Source organism: Diceros bicornis, chromosome 1, assembly GCF_020826845.1.
Source record: "Diceros bicornis minor isolate mBicDic1 chromosome 1, mDicBic1.mat.cur, whole genome shotgun sequence".
NCBI lineage: Eukaryota > Metazoa > Chordata > Mammalia > Perissodactyla > Rhinocerotidae > Diceros > Diceros bicornis.
In genome coordinates, this window is record NC_080740.1 from 48,608,499 (window position 1) to 48,624,326 (window position 15,828).

Below are 15,828 nucleotides of genomic sequence, written 5' to 3' on the forward strand. Positions count from 1 at the left end.
CTATGTAATGTTTATGCAAATTACACACTGACATGTGTATAAGAAAAATACACGGTTTGTTAGTACCTCTATTTATACCAATAACATTTTATAAATTGTTGCAATTATGGTGTTCTTCAAATTTTAGATTTAGGTTATGTCATGTTAGAAAGCAGAAAAAAACTGTTGTGTTCCAAATTAGAAGTGATGGAAAATATGTAATTTACGTACAGAATGTTACTTGGAAAACATTTTCTTCATGTCATATACATTAGCATAAGGGGAAAACATGACGTGCTTGTGTGGAAAGGCACGGCAGCGCACAGAGAGGAAACTGATGAAACCAAAGGAAAATAATTGGTGAATCGCGAGTGCTTCTGTGACAAGCCAGATGTGTCAAAAGTAGTTAGTATTTCTCCTACAAAGAAAATTAGGGGGAAAATAAAGTTAAAAAGTGCCTTAAGATATGGAGAAATGATCCTAATTAAAATTTATTAAGAGTAATAGAATGCTGTTTTATGAATTATGTCAATTAATACTGGCATTATATTACATTTTTTGTTCCAATGAACTTATAACTACAAGACATAAAGCCTTCTCACTGAGATCATGATTTCCTCTCTCCTCTGTATCTTCAAATTCTCCTTTTGTCTCAGTACATAAACATGGTCTAATCTTTCCCATCATATATCCCTCCCCTTATACGTCCTCAAAATACTGACCTCTTTTTCTTTCCTTTCATATCCATTATGAGTCTAGCTCATTGCAGTGCTCTTGCTAGGGATATCGATGACCTTCTCAACGCTACCTTCTATTGTCAGTTTTCAGACCTTGTCTTAAATAGTGGCTCAGAAGCATTTGACACTATTCAATATGCTCTCCTTAAAATTCTCTTTTCATTTTGTTTCTGTAGCACTACTTTTCCATGGTGCTTATTCAAGTTTGATCTTGGCACCATTTTAGTTTCTGTCATGGGCTCCTTTTCTTTTGCCAATTCCTTAAATGTTAGTTTTCCCCAGGGTTCTGTTGCTAATTTTTGTCTTTTCTAATTCTAAATTTCCCTCTCCCACCTTCACATATCCCTCCAAACCTTGGTTTCAGCTACCACCTAAATCATGAAAACATTTTTTTTTATAAAGAGGATCATTTCCTAACGATAAAGTGGAAAATTCATCAAGAGGGCATAAAAATCCCAAATATTTATGCACCTAATAAGCCAGTTTCAATATATGCAAGGCAAAAATGGATAGACCTGCAAGCAGAAATAGACCGATGCACAATTTTAGTTGGATCTTCTAACACTTCCTTCTCAGTAATTAATAGAAGCAGACAGAAAATTCATGTGTAGAAGACTTCAACCACCTTGACCTTGACACTGACATTTATAGAAGAACTCACCCAATAACAGCAGACCACACATTCTTTTCAAGTACACACTGAACATTCACCAAGATCGTCAATGTGCTGCATTGTAAAACAAATATCAATAAATTCAGAAAGATTGAAATCATAAAGAGAATGTTCTCTGACCAAAACAGAATTCAGTTAGACATCAATAACAAAAAAATATTTGGAAAATCCTCAAATATTTGGAAAATAAACAATGCAACTTTAAATAAGCCATTGAGCAAAGAAGAAATCAGAAAGGAAATTAAAAATATTTTGAAACTGCATGAAAATAAAAATACAACATATCAAAATTTATGGATTACAGTTTAAAGAGTAGTTAGAAACATATAGCTTTAAATGCCTATCTTAGCAAAGAAGAAAGATCTAAAATCAGTGATCTAAACTTCTACCTTAAAAAACACAGAATAGGGGAAAATTACATCCAAAATGAATAAAAGGAAAGAAATGAGAAAATCACTAAGTAGATGTAGAAACAAAGAAAAATAGAGAAAATGAATGAAACTCAAAGCTGGTTCTTGGATAAAATCAATAAAATTGATAAGCTATTAGCTAAACTGAACAAGAAAGAGAGAGAAGACACGTATTACCTATATCTGACATGAAAAAGGAGACATTAGTATGTGTCTTACAGCAATAGTAATAATAATAATACAACAATATCATAAGCAACTTTGTACAAAAAATTTGATAGCTTAGATGGAAAAATGAAAAAAAATTCTTAGAAGATGCCAATTACAAAAACTGATATAAGAAGAAATAGGAAATCTAAACCTCTTGACATTTATCTAAAAATTTGAATTTATAACTCAAAATTTTCCAACACACACACATAAAAACTCTAGGCAAGATGGCTTCATTGGTCAATTCTACCAACATTTAAAAAGAGATTGTACCAATCCTAGTAACACTGTTTGAGGAAATAGAGGCGTTGGGGGCAGTTTCTAACTCATTTTATGAGTTCATCATTACTCTGTGTCCAAACCAGATATTATTAAAAGAACAGAAAACTTTAGACAAATATCTCTCTTGAACTTAGATATATATATTCTTAATAAAAGTAAAGTATACTTGGTAACATATGAAAAGGACAATACATCATGGTCGTATGGAGTGTATTCCGGAAATCCAAACTTTGTTTAGCTTTTGAAAAACAGTTAGTATAATTCATCCTATTAAGAGCATTAAGGAGAAAGTCGTATGACCATATCAATAAATGCTACTTGGAAACATATTTGACAAAATTTATGTTAAAAACTCTCAGCAAACTAAGAATACAGAGGAACTTTAACTATGTGAGATGATATGTTAATTATCTTGACTGTAGTAATCATTTTACTATGTATATATATATCAAATTGTATACGTATATCAAATCATAATGTGGTACACCTTAAATATATACAATTTTCTTAAAATATGAATATATATAAACTTTTAAATCTATACCAAGCTAATAGATAGAATATGTATTTCATTTTAATTTCTAAAATTTGTGATGGTGAACACAGTTTTCTTATATTTATGGGCCAATTGCATTTCATTTTGTGAAATGCCTCCTTGTATACTTTGTCTTTTTTATATTGAGTTATTCATCTTTGTCTTCCTGGTTTATGAAAGCTCTATATATTAAAAACCTTAGGCCCTTTTCTGTCAAAAAAACCAAACAAACCTGAAAAAAGCCATCTAGGAAAAACTTAAAGCTAACATCATACTTACTAGAAAAAGACTGAATATTTTCCCACAAGATTAGGAAATGGCAAGCAGATTTGTTCTCAAAACTTCTACTCAACATTGTACTGTAGATTCTAGTCAATGTAACAAAGCAGGACAAAGAAGTAAAAGGCATTCAGATTAGAAAGGAGGATTACGTAGATAACCCAAAGGAATCTACAAAAAAAGCTGCTACAACTATTCAGTGCATTTAGCAGAGTTGCAGAATACAAGATCAAATTGCAAAAACTCAAACTTTCCTATACTAGCAACGAACTAATGGAAAATGAAATTTTCAAAATCTCACTTAAAAGGCATTTAAAATATAGCGTATTTAGGGAAAAATATAACAGCATATGTGCAAATGTGTACTTTGGAAAATATACCAAAAAATACCCTTAGAGAAATTAAAGAATGCCTAAGTAAATGTAGCAATATACTGAGCCAGCCCTGATGGCCTAGTGGTTAAAGTTCAGTGTGCTCCGCTTTGGTGGCCCAGGTTCGGTTCCCGGGAGTGGAACCATCAGTAGTCACGCTGTGGCGGTGGCTCACATAGAAGAACTAGAAGGACCTACAACTAGAATATACAACTACATATTGGGGCTTTGGGGAGGGAAAAAAAAACCGGATCACTTGAGCTGCTTAATTGCATTAAAGGAAACACACTCCTCCCCACCCCCCACAAACAATGGGAGGGATAGCTTAGTTAATAAATAGCTTTTTAAAAAAATGTAGCAATATACCATGTTCATGCATTGGAAGGCTCAATATTGTTAAAATGTCAGTTTTCTTTAAATTGATCTATATTTTATGCAGATCTGATCAAAATCCTAGTAAGAATTTTTTGGATAGGAATTGACAATCTGATTCTAACATTATGTGGAAATGTAAAAGAACTAGAATAGCCAAAACAATTTTGAAAATGAAGGACAAAGTTGCAGGACTTATACTAACTGATTTCAAGACATTATAAAACTGCTGTTCGGGCAGGCTCGGTGGCTTGGCAGTTGGGTGTGTGCACTCCGCTACTAGTGGCCCGGGTTCGGCCCCGGGCGCGCACTGACGCACCACTTCTCCGGCCATGCTGAGGCCCCGTCCCACGTACAGCAACTGGAACGATGTGCAACTGTGACATACAACTATCTACTGGGGCTTTGGGGAAGAAAAAAAAAGGAGGAAGATTGGCAATAGATGTTAGCTCAGAGCCAGTCTTCCTCAGCAAAAAAAAAGAGGAAGATTGGCAATAGATGTTAGCTCAGAGCCGGTCTTCCTCAGCCAAAAAAAAGAGGAGGATTAGCATGGATGTTAGCTCAGGGGCTGATCTTCCTCAAAAAAAAAAAAATGCAGTTAACAAGAAAGAGTGGTATTGGTGTTAGGATAGTTATATAGATCAATAGAACAGAAGAGTAATTCTAGAAAAAGATCCGCCCATACATGGTTATTTTATTTTTGTAAAAGATTCCAATGTAATTCAAAGGAGGGAAACAATATCCTTTCAACTAATGGTGCTGGAACTGAATATCTGTTTTGGAAAAATAATTAACTGTAAGCCTTACTTAATACCATACTCAAAAATAACTCAAAATGTATCTATAACTGAAAGTGTATATTGGTTTTAAACACATCTGCAAAGTTAACCTCCCTTTAAAATGCTGAGTCTTCTTGAATAAACGCCAGCTTTGAATATGACCAGCCTTAGCAACTCTCTCTAAGAAGAGAATATAGGTGACTGCATGACTTTTGAGGCTAGGTCAAAAGATGAGTGATGTCTTCTTTCTGGCTCTTTCACAAAAGATGTTGTTTGAACCCAATCACCGTATTGTAAGAAAGCCTAGGCCACATGTAGGTGTTCTGGCCAGTAACCTCAGCTATGATCCCAGATGATAGACAATAACAACCACCAGATATGAGAGTGAATGAACCTTCAGATGATTTCTGCCCTAGCTTTCCAGCTGCCCCAACAGACATTGAGTGGAGCAGACATAAGCCATCCTCACCAGGCTTAGCTCTAATTGCAGATTCATGAGCCAAATAACATTGCTGTTTTTTTAAGCCACTAAATTGTGGTATGTTTTGTTATGCGGCAATAGACAACTAGAACAATGTAAATGCTAAACTATAAAAGTTTTGAAAAGAAAACATAGGAAAAATATTTATGGCTAGGGTTAGGCAAAGACTTCTTAAAAGGACACCAAAACATAAACCATAAAAGAAGGCCATATGTAGACGGCCTTCCATGAGACTTCAATTTATATCACACATGCGATTTCACATATTATAAGGATATTTATGGATGTATGTAAATAAAAATTTTGCCAGAATATAATATAGAAAAATGTACATAGAATCAACTCTTTTAAACTCAGCTTTCTCAAATATAGATAAAGCATTCTCTTTATTGTCTATAGGGACTTAAGCATGAATGAAAAAAGTATTTTGTTTTCTCCGGAGAACATCTACATATTAATAAAAATTTTTATATGCTTTTTCAGTAAATAGCCTGGAATAGGGTTTCTATCCCTGATAACAACCCAATCTCTGGAGTATACCCCTCTACTGGAAACCTCACTTAAAAGACTAATTTACGTAGTTCAGGGACCAGTATTTCTATAGAGAATTGTGAGAACGTCTTATAAAAGCCGGGCAAAAAATTCAAATCAGTTCCAAATGTTTTATGCTTCACTTAGTGTTTATCTTGAATTTTTTATTCATTACTGAGAAGAATGGGCTGTGTATACATAAAGAGTAATATCTTGTGTCTAAATTTTAAAATATATGTGCTCTGTGACTGCTGACAGTCTAGTCTAATGACATTTTGAATTATGTTTTTATTACATAGTATTATTAAGAATTGCTTAAGTTTACTTTTCATTTTCATGCAGTTAGGCATTTCATGTTGTCCATTGTTAATATATATAACACTGTTGACATTTCTAGGGATAGAGATGAATCTTTTCTGTCAAGATGAAAACTATAAATGACTACTTACAGGAAAGCGGAAATAAAGGGAAAGTTGAAAATTTTACTTGGTTCTAGAAATTGTGGAGAAAAGAGCATCTATATTCAGTGAAGAAGTCTTTTAAGTGCAATAATTTGTTGGATGAATCCCTACAAAGCCAGAATCTTCAAAAAGAGAATCAGATTAGAAGAAAAGATGAATACTATTTCTAGTTTGATGGCACGTGAAAAACTCACATTCCATGCATCTGAAGTATCTTTTTCCAAATAAATTCTTGTTTTGGTATTGTAGACCCATAATATACACTGGTACATATGCCATAAATCTAGAATTTATACTCCTTCCTTTCACGCACCAGCCAAATTTAATTGGTTACTGTCTTGTTAAGTTTACCTCTGAAATCAATCTTGAATTCGTCTCTTCTTCATCAAGCTTTCCCTTTTTCTTCCGAATTATAGTAAAACTTTTCTGAATAAACTTCCTAACCCTAAATCTGCAAGGCCAGGCTGCTAACATAAATAACAGGAAATGTGAAGGCTGTGGCAAACAAGAGTTTAAGCCCTATCTAAACACAGCAGTTGCTAATCAACCTTATTGTTACCATGAAGGACTATGGGCCCAATTTTACAAGTTCACTCTTTTTCCAAGAAACTCCTCTACACACACACACACACACACACACACACGCACACACACACACCACACACACACACTATAAGAAAGCTCATGAGTTCTAACTTGGCAACTGTGCTCCTCCAAAAGCACTGTTCATCCTCTATTGTGTCCCGTGCCTCAAAATGTTGCTCTTTATATATTATATCCATGAGATCCCTTGGATTTGGCTAATGGGAGATACAAATACACAATTAGAGCAAGGGGAAGAAAGTGAGGTCAAAGTAATTAATCCGCTGGAACCTCCCTGCAAATATGGTCTGTGTCCCTATGCTAAAGCCCACAGCTCCTGTCAGGTATCTCTCACTACATGTTTCTCTGGGCTCCCATGACAACTTCCTCTGGCTGTTCGGAAGGCCTTTGCCAGTCTTGGTAGCTGACAGTCAGGACAGAGTATGCGGCCAGTACTATCATGCTCAAAAGGGCCCTATACTTGGAGTTTAATGCTCTGTAGTTGCCCTCTTGAACTTCTTAATAATTTTGTCTTAGAATTTGTGGTTTGTAAGTGAAGTTCAGCAGGATGATGGAGCAAGGGGTAGGGGCTCAGAGTCTCAATTCAAGCATGGTCCTGCCTCCCGCCACCTGCCTGAATACCCTGGATAGGTTCTCAGCTGCCTAGTCCCCTGCCCCCAGGACCCTGACTACAGTTGGCATCCCCCTCCCTACCCCCACGTAGTGACTGCTGCTGCAGCCCCCTGCAAGATACTCTGGGCGCCACAAGTCCTCCCTTCCTCATCTACTTCAGCAACCACTACTGCCCTCTGCCCTCCATGGGGGCCTGGGTGTGGACATGAGAGAGGGTGGGGTATGCGGGGAAATGGTGGAGGCTGTCCCCACCCTGGACTGGAAGCACTGTAGGGGGTTTGGTGTGGGACTCAGCAGGGGTGAACCACTCACCCATGCCTGATCCAGGTTCTGAGTGTGTCCCAGCACAGAAGTTGTATTCCCTTGGGTGTGGCTCATCTATTATGGGTTGGGGAAGTGGAACCACAGGAAGGGGAATTGACTTTCCCAACCCTGGTGGGGCATAGCACATTGGTCTGGTGGCTGGCAGAAAGGGAAACTTAGCAGCAGGTGGGGTGCATGTGCCAAGCTGTACTGCAAGCTCTTGGATGACTGTGAGGATCTGCATTCACCCAGTAAGTAGCCCTCTTCCTGAAGGATTATGGTACTAAAAAGCAAATAAAAAGCACAATGATAGGACGAGAGAGATTATGGAAGAAAGGAAAAAGTTTGATATTTTAATAACTTTAATGGTACCTTTTTTCCTGCTGTTTGAACAAGGGGCCCCATATTTTCATTTTGCAATGGGCTCTACAAATTATGTGGATCCTGTTGAGAGTCCAGGGTTCTGTTAGTCACATGGGGCAGCGGAGATATGGTCTTGAGCCACGTATAGTGGGAAGTTTGAATTGATGCTCTTGTGTAAGTCAGGACCATTAGAAGGCCACACTCTCTGTGAAAAGGAAGACTAGGGGAAATAAAGTCCATCACAACAAAAGGAGACAGTGTGGGAAATCTTTTATCTCAGCCTGGGCTCTGGGTAGAAAACAATGAAATTTTCCTTGAGATATTTTTAAAAGATAAACATGTTCTCATGCAGATTTTGGGTTTTAAATAACTTCACTTTGTAGTTAAGGGAGATCTCAAATCAAGAAATTTACTCTATGATCCTAACGGCATTTGACAGAAGAAAACAAAAATTCTTAACTCAGACCTAGCAGGATTTCCATAAGGAAAACTCAGACATTCAAACATAAGTTCACAATCCAAAATTACAAGACAATAAAGAAGAGTAAGTAAAAATAGAACAGAGTAAAACAAAACAAAACAACAGTAAATAGGAGAATAAGTTCCATAGGAACTTCAAACATTGAAATTATTTCATATACAATGTAAAATAGTTACATTCAAATTGTCTAAATATATGAAAAATACATAAAAATCTGAGCAAGGATAACATATTACAAAAGATAAACAAACTCACATTTGCAAATTAACTAAATAGAGCTTACACAAATAAAAATACACCATAAAATTAAAAAATAAAAACATAACTCTTGGAGACATAAAAATAGCAGAGTAGACACAGCTGGAGAGAGAATTGTTAAACTAGAATACAGAGCTTAAGATATTAACTAGAAAGCTACACTGAAGGAGAAAAGATGGGAAATATGAGAATGTAATCAAGCAATATGCAGAAGAGAATGAGAAGTTTTAATATTTGTCTACTGGGAGTTCCAGAAACAGAATAGAGAGAATATGGGGAGAATCAATTTCAAGGAGATAATAGCTGAGAATTTTCCAGAACTGGTGAAATAAAGAAGCACAAGAATCACAATGAATCCCAGTAAAATATAAAAAGGAATATACATCAAGATATAATGTATTAAAACTGTATTAAAATAGAGAAAAATAAAGGATCTTATGGGCCGGCCCTGTGGCTTAGCGGTTAAGTGCACGCGTTCTGCTACTGGCAGCTCGGGTTAGGATCCTGGGCGTGCACAGACGCACTGCTTCTCTGGCCATACTGAGGCTGCGTCCCACATACAGCAACTAGCAGGATGTGCAACTATGACATACAACTATCTACTGGGGCTTTGGGGAAACAAAAGGAGGAGGATTGGCAATAGATGTTAGCTCAGAGCCGGTCTTCCTCAGCAAAAAGAGGAGGATTAGCACAGATGTTAGCTCAGGGCTGATCTTTCTCACACACACACAAAAAATAAATAAAGGATCTTAAAAGCTCTCAAAGAGAAAAACAGATTCTGCAAATAATCTATTTACAGTGATAGCAGAATTATCAACAGAGCGTGGAGAACCACTGTCAAACTAGGACTTCATATTGTTTTAAATTTTCATTAAAGAAGAGTGTTGAGATAAAGCCATTATCAGACAAGCAAAATAAATGTCTTATTACCTGTGGACACTTACTAAAGGAACTCCTATAGGACGCATTTAGAAGAAAGGAAAATAATCCAGAATGAATGTCCTAAATGCAAAAATTACAGTGAGCATGAAAATTTAAAATATGTGGATAAAAACTTAGAAAAAAATGACTATATAAAACAACAATGGTAATAGCTATTTGGGGCTTATTTGAAAAACAAGATAAGGGACAAAAATAACTCACAGGGCAGGAGTGAGATGTTTGGGACTGATGTGTTTTACAATCCTAATATTGTATTGAGTACTCCTAGATTTTATTAAGTATAAATTATTGGAAATAAAAATGCTTACTTAATACTTAAAAAAATTAAATTCATAGGAAAAGCTATGAATTCTAAAAGTTACTCAATAGCATAGTGTGGGTGTTCATTTTATGTGTCGACTTCTCTAGGCTATGATGCCCAGTTGTTTGGTCAAATACCAGTCTAGATGTTGCTGTGAAGGTATTTTTATATGTGATTAACATTTAAATCAGTAGACTTTGAATAAAGTAGATTATCCTGCATAATGTGGGTGCACCTCTTGCAATCAGTTGAAGGCTTTAAGAGCAAAGACTGAAGTTTCCTGAAGAAAAAGAAGTTCTCAAGACTGCAACATAGAAAACCTGCCTGAGCTTTCACTGTGCTTCCCCGTAAAATGTGGACTCAAGACTCTAACATCAACTCTTACTTAAATTTCCACCCTGCTGTTCTGCCCTACAGATTTCGAACTTAACAGCGCCCACAATCATGTGAGTCAATTCTTTAAAATAAACCTCTCAGTCTCTCTCTCTCTCTCTCTCTGTCAACAGAATGAGATATTTTAATACACTTATCTCTCAGTATTTCAAGTATCAAGCAGACCAAAACTAGTATGGTTATAGACAATTTGAGTAACATAATTAACAATAGGACCCTGCACCTAACAATTAGGATATATATATTCTACTTAAGTACACAGGAATATTTACAAAAATTAACTGTAGTTTAGGTTCATAAGGCAGATCTTATGATATCAAGGAATTGGTGTTATAAAGACCACTTTTTGACCACAGCACAATTTTAGAAATCTATAAAAATACCTAAAATACATTTGATTAACTCAAAACATAGTTTTTAATAACTCACGAGTTAAGGAATAGAAAATATTTGGAACTAAGTGATATTAGAAATACTATTTATTGAAATCAGTGGGATATTGCCAAGGTACTTGTAATTTATAAACTTCATGTATATAATAGAAAGACTGGAAAAATAATGAACTATGTGTTTAAACTTAAAAGTTAGAAGTACAACAGACTAAATGAAAAGAATATGAAAAAAATAATGAAGAAAGCAGGAAAAGACATAGAAAAATTGTTTTAGATTTATATGGAATTAGCATATTTGTAGGTCAAAAAGAGTTGGATATTAGCATTTATGGTTTAACTTAAATACAGTAGAGACAGTTAATCAAAGCCTCAAGTTGATCCTTTAGAAACACGAGTAAAATGGAAAGAGAATGGCCATTGTAGGAATGAAGCAAAGCTGGAAAAATCTCTTCTTGTCATTTGCTATTTGTGTGACATTGAACAACTTAAGTTTTCTGACCCCCAATTTTTTTAACAGACAGTGCAAACGATAATTATCTTCTAAATATTATGTAAGAATTTAATGAGACGTGTAAAGTGCTTATACTATATGACTCATAATTTGCTATGTATATTTAGGTCTATTTTTCTTAAATTACAAGATAGTATTCATTCATTCATCCATCTATTCTTTCAAAAAGCAGGAACACCTGCTAGGTTTTACTTCTTGTATTAATTTAAAAAACAATGTCTTTAAACCCATTTTCTATAGAGGAACCTCAAAGAAAACAAAATGTGACTACAGATGATTTGTCCAATGCAGATCACATTATAATTAATATGTTCAACCAAATTATGTTTCTAAGAAGCTGTAGTTCCCAACCTAGCAATGAGATACCCCCCTTGTAGCATTTTACCACAGATTAAGAAGAAATAAAAGGGGAGAACACATAGCAGAAAAAAAGACCCTCAAATATGGACTTAAATCAGGAGTTAGATTCTAATTCTGGGACAACTGGATAGGTTTCCTCCTGTCTTCACTGCGTAGCTCTCCATATGTCTCCAATTTTAAACAAAGCCACTCCCAACAGGAGATCTACCTCAAAGAAGCCTGAGAAATGGCTGAGTGTCAGAGTCTTCAGGGTACTTAAAATACATTTGCTCTGACAGGATCTTGAACACCTGCAGTTATTTCAAAGGAATTTTGATCCAACAATAATTCACATAATTTATCATCTGGAGATGCCAAAAATTCTTTGAAAAACTGTGCTGTAGTTAGGAAAAGGAAAAAAAAAAAAGAAAAAAAATGATGATGAGTGGCAGTATTTTCACATGGGATGTTTTTACAGAATCATTGAATTCTTATGTTTTTTCTTTCTAGTCTTTGTTTCCTCATAGTTGAAACAGTGACTGTTCATTTATTTTTGAAAGTTTATTGTATGTTTACAATTAACACATACAAAGGACTATTCTTTTATTTCAAGGGATTTGGGTTTTCAGTTTTGTTTTTATCTCAAGAGAGAGAATATCTGGGAGTCTCACCTTAATAATATTAATAATTTTTAGAAATTCCATGATTTTCCTTCTAACAAAATCACACTGAGATTTGAAAATATTCAGTGAATAAGTGAAGAAACATGTTTAATCAGAACGAATAAGGATTTGGATTCTTTACAATCACACTCATAAAATAAACATCTTTCATCCAAATTGAGGGCACTAGCATGCTGGAGCAGAAAGGATACTGTGTTGTGAATTCGCTTGGTGAAAACAATCAGAAGTTCTGAGGAAAAAAAATCTGTGGGGAGAGAGGAGCACTCTGGACATTGTGGATTATAGAGAATCAGCTTTGATTGAGAGAAATTAGGGAACTATTAGATCCATTCATCATTCAGAATGGGTAAGAGAATTAATGCTTTCATAAGCAGAAGAATGCAAAGTGGAGTTGATTGGAACAAATCTATAAAAAGGCACCAGGTCATCATTATGGAAAAGTTAATTAGAAAATGTGCTTATAAAAGTTAATTTCTTCTAAAGTTATTTAATGAGTATCTTTGTATTAAATAGGAATACTAATATTAAACAGAAAGAATGAAGTTAGTGCTATATCTAAATAAACACATTTTAAAAACAAAAAAGTATTGATTCTATTGAGAGATGTTTACCTGCTCCTTTTGTAGCAGCTTATGACTGAGACAAGTCTAATTTCTCCATTGGGCTGGTCCTCAGTGGAAACCACTGGGCACAACGTTGTAGCTTTCAGGGTGAAGGCTGAGTTTCTCGGAGAAATAGGAAAACCTCTACATTTTCCTGTTCTCAGGTTCTTCCTGTTTAATAGAAACGATGCTTCATAAGAACCGAATTACCAAAAATCAGTGTTCTTTCAATCAGGTTAAACGCCTGAGTAGTATTTCTGATTCTTCATCCTGAAAACATTCTGATTCCGAAAACTAAGGTACAAGGTATTTAAGTTTCTTTATATTCATGAAAACATTCTGCATTCTGATTCTTCATCCTATTCTTTCATTGATTTGAGTGAATCAGTTAGGATTCAGAAAGAGTGGTTAAGGGATATAGTGTATATAGTGTACGAAAAATAAAGTGCCCACTTTCATACTGGATCAACTTGCCATAGAAATTATTGCCAACATCATTTTCATTTAGCTCTTCCAAACCCCAAGATTTGGCTTTCCTGTTTGGAAAAAATATAATTGCACGACCATGCTCCTGGGAGACTTTGTTCTGCACCTCAGAAAACCAAGTTACACCTATAGATATGAATGAAAGAGCACGGATGGCCTAAATGGATCTCTCTTCCAAGTAGATAAAGGGAGTTAGACAGTGGAACATTGAAGCAACATGTTTAAACAAGCATTTCTTCTTCATCCTTTTTTTTTTAAAGTCCAGATCGATTGACTTACCAGAGCGCAGAACTGAAGAATGTTGTGGTTTTACTCGGGAGGTGGGTTCAAAAGCTTTTTGCTGCTAAATAGTCTGGATAACTTTTATTTTATTTTATGATGGGGAAATAGACTTATCCTGAGTAACCCTTTTAGCAAAAACCCAGTCCAACTTTTCAAATGGATACTATTGAATCGAGTGCTCTAGTTAATCTTCAGTTTTCTGGCTTCAGGAAAAAAAAAATACCATGTCCATTCTGAAATGGAACAAAGTTTAAACACAGCTTTCTCTTCTGCTCCTGGGTGGTTTGACAGAATTCTAAACTAAAGACTTGTGCACTCACAGCATGACCAAGATTACCTCCCCCCTCTCCTGCTGTTTCTTTATGGTGGCCCTTGATTGCAAACCTGCTATTACAGCCTTCTGGAATCCTTAACCCTTTCAAAGTAGTTTTTTTTTCTCTCTCTTTCTTAGTTTGCTCCATATTTCAGTGATGGGTCTCGGAACTTGTGATTTTTGTAGACCTGTCATATAACCATAACGTTCATAAGCTTCCATGGTGCAATGGTGAAGTTTACTAAATTTTAGTTGTTAAATTGTACTCTTATCGTTATTAGGGCCTCCCTTAGAGTTTATGAACAAGAGTGTTGGTTCAGAGCATGGGGTTTGGGGTCAGATAACACTATTTGGGTGTAAATCTGAGCATCTCTCAGTAGCTTCATGACTTTTGGAATGTTTTGACCTCTCTGATTAGTCTCTTCATCTGAAAAAGTTGAGAATGAAAGCTGCCTCAGAGAGCTGTGAAGCTTAAATGAGTCAATGTATACAAAACACCTAGAAATGTGCTTGTCACATATGAGCTCAGTGAATGTTAGCTCTTAATGACTAAAGGTAGAATGTAACTCTTAAAATGTGGCAAAGAGTAAACTTTTCAAAATTTAAATGATTCTCAGAATCCTGTAAATGATTGAGTTAAACTATCTAGCCACATTGGTATATTATATTAAAGACTAAGATACAACGTACTTAAGTTTCTTTATATGTATGGTAGGAATAGAAAAATTTTTTAACTGTATATAGATCTAAGAAGTAGGTAAAACAGATCTATCACAAAAGAATTGGCCATATGAAAGTACTTTTTAAGAATTATAAATAGATATCTAATGAGAGTGTTCAGTCCAAGGAACGTGAAATCCAATGATACTCTGAAATATGCAGGGAAATAGCTTCCTGCTGCCCCATAGTGGCAGCTGATGTCAGTGCAGTCTCCTCTCTGCAGGTGGCCAGTGGGACTCCATGAGAATACACTGAGAGAGTGCTACAAAGGTAAACACAACCTACTCTAGTCTTATCGGTAAAGACCACTGGGGAAAACAGATGATAGGAAAAGAAACAGAAGTGTCAGAAAGAGCTATCCTAGGAAGTAGGTTGCCTGGGAGGATGCCATTAATCCAAATGGCATGAACAGAATGACTCTAAATTGTTTGTGAGTCTACATGCATGGCTGTGCAGATTGGCCCTGGCAAATCTGCTCCTTTGTTCTGTCTGTCTATCTATCTATCTATCTATCTATCTATCTATCTATCTATCTATCTATCTATCTATCTATGTATCCATCCATCCATCCATCCATCCATCCATCCATCCATCCATCCATCCATCTACCTATCTAGTTTATTTTTCAAGTAATACTACTCCTGTGGTAGTACCTGATGTAAGTGTACTTGGAAAGCTGATAATTTGGTGACACTTAAAGCCATTATATTTGAAAAAAATTTTTATCCTTTATTTAGAAGCGAGGCTGAGTTGTAGAGCAAATGCATGGCACTGAAAACCCCAGCTACCCTAACCTCTTCTCTGCCTTCCTGAGCAATTCAGCTCTGCCTCCAAACTTGCATGTCCTACTCAGCAAGCAAAAGTTATAGGATTAACTAGACTACCCATTCTTAGAAGGCAATTTGTGATCAACTATTGTTTCTAGGGAATGCCTTTTTTCCATACCAAGTGGCTTATAAAAGTATTCACTCCTTACATGCAGGTATCTCTCTAATAGGAGTCCTGGTAGGTAGATTTTTCTTCATCTCATTGTAATTTCAATCAGGTATTGGCAACTGTTACATATTGGTGTCTCAGATATTGCCTGGCTCCGCTCTTTTCAGGCTTTTAACGTGAATTTCACCGTCTCAATCATTTTCACATC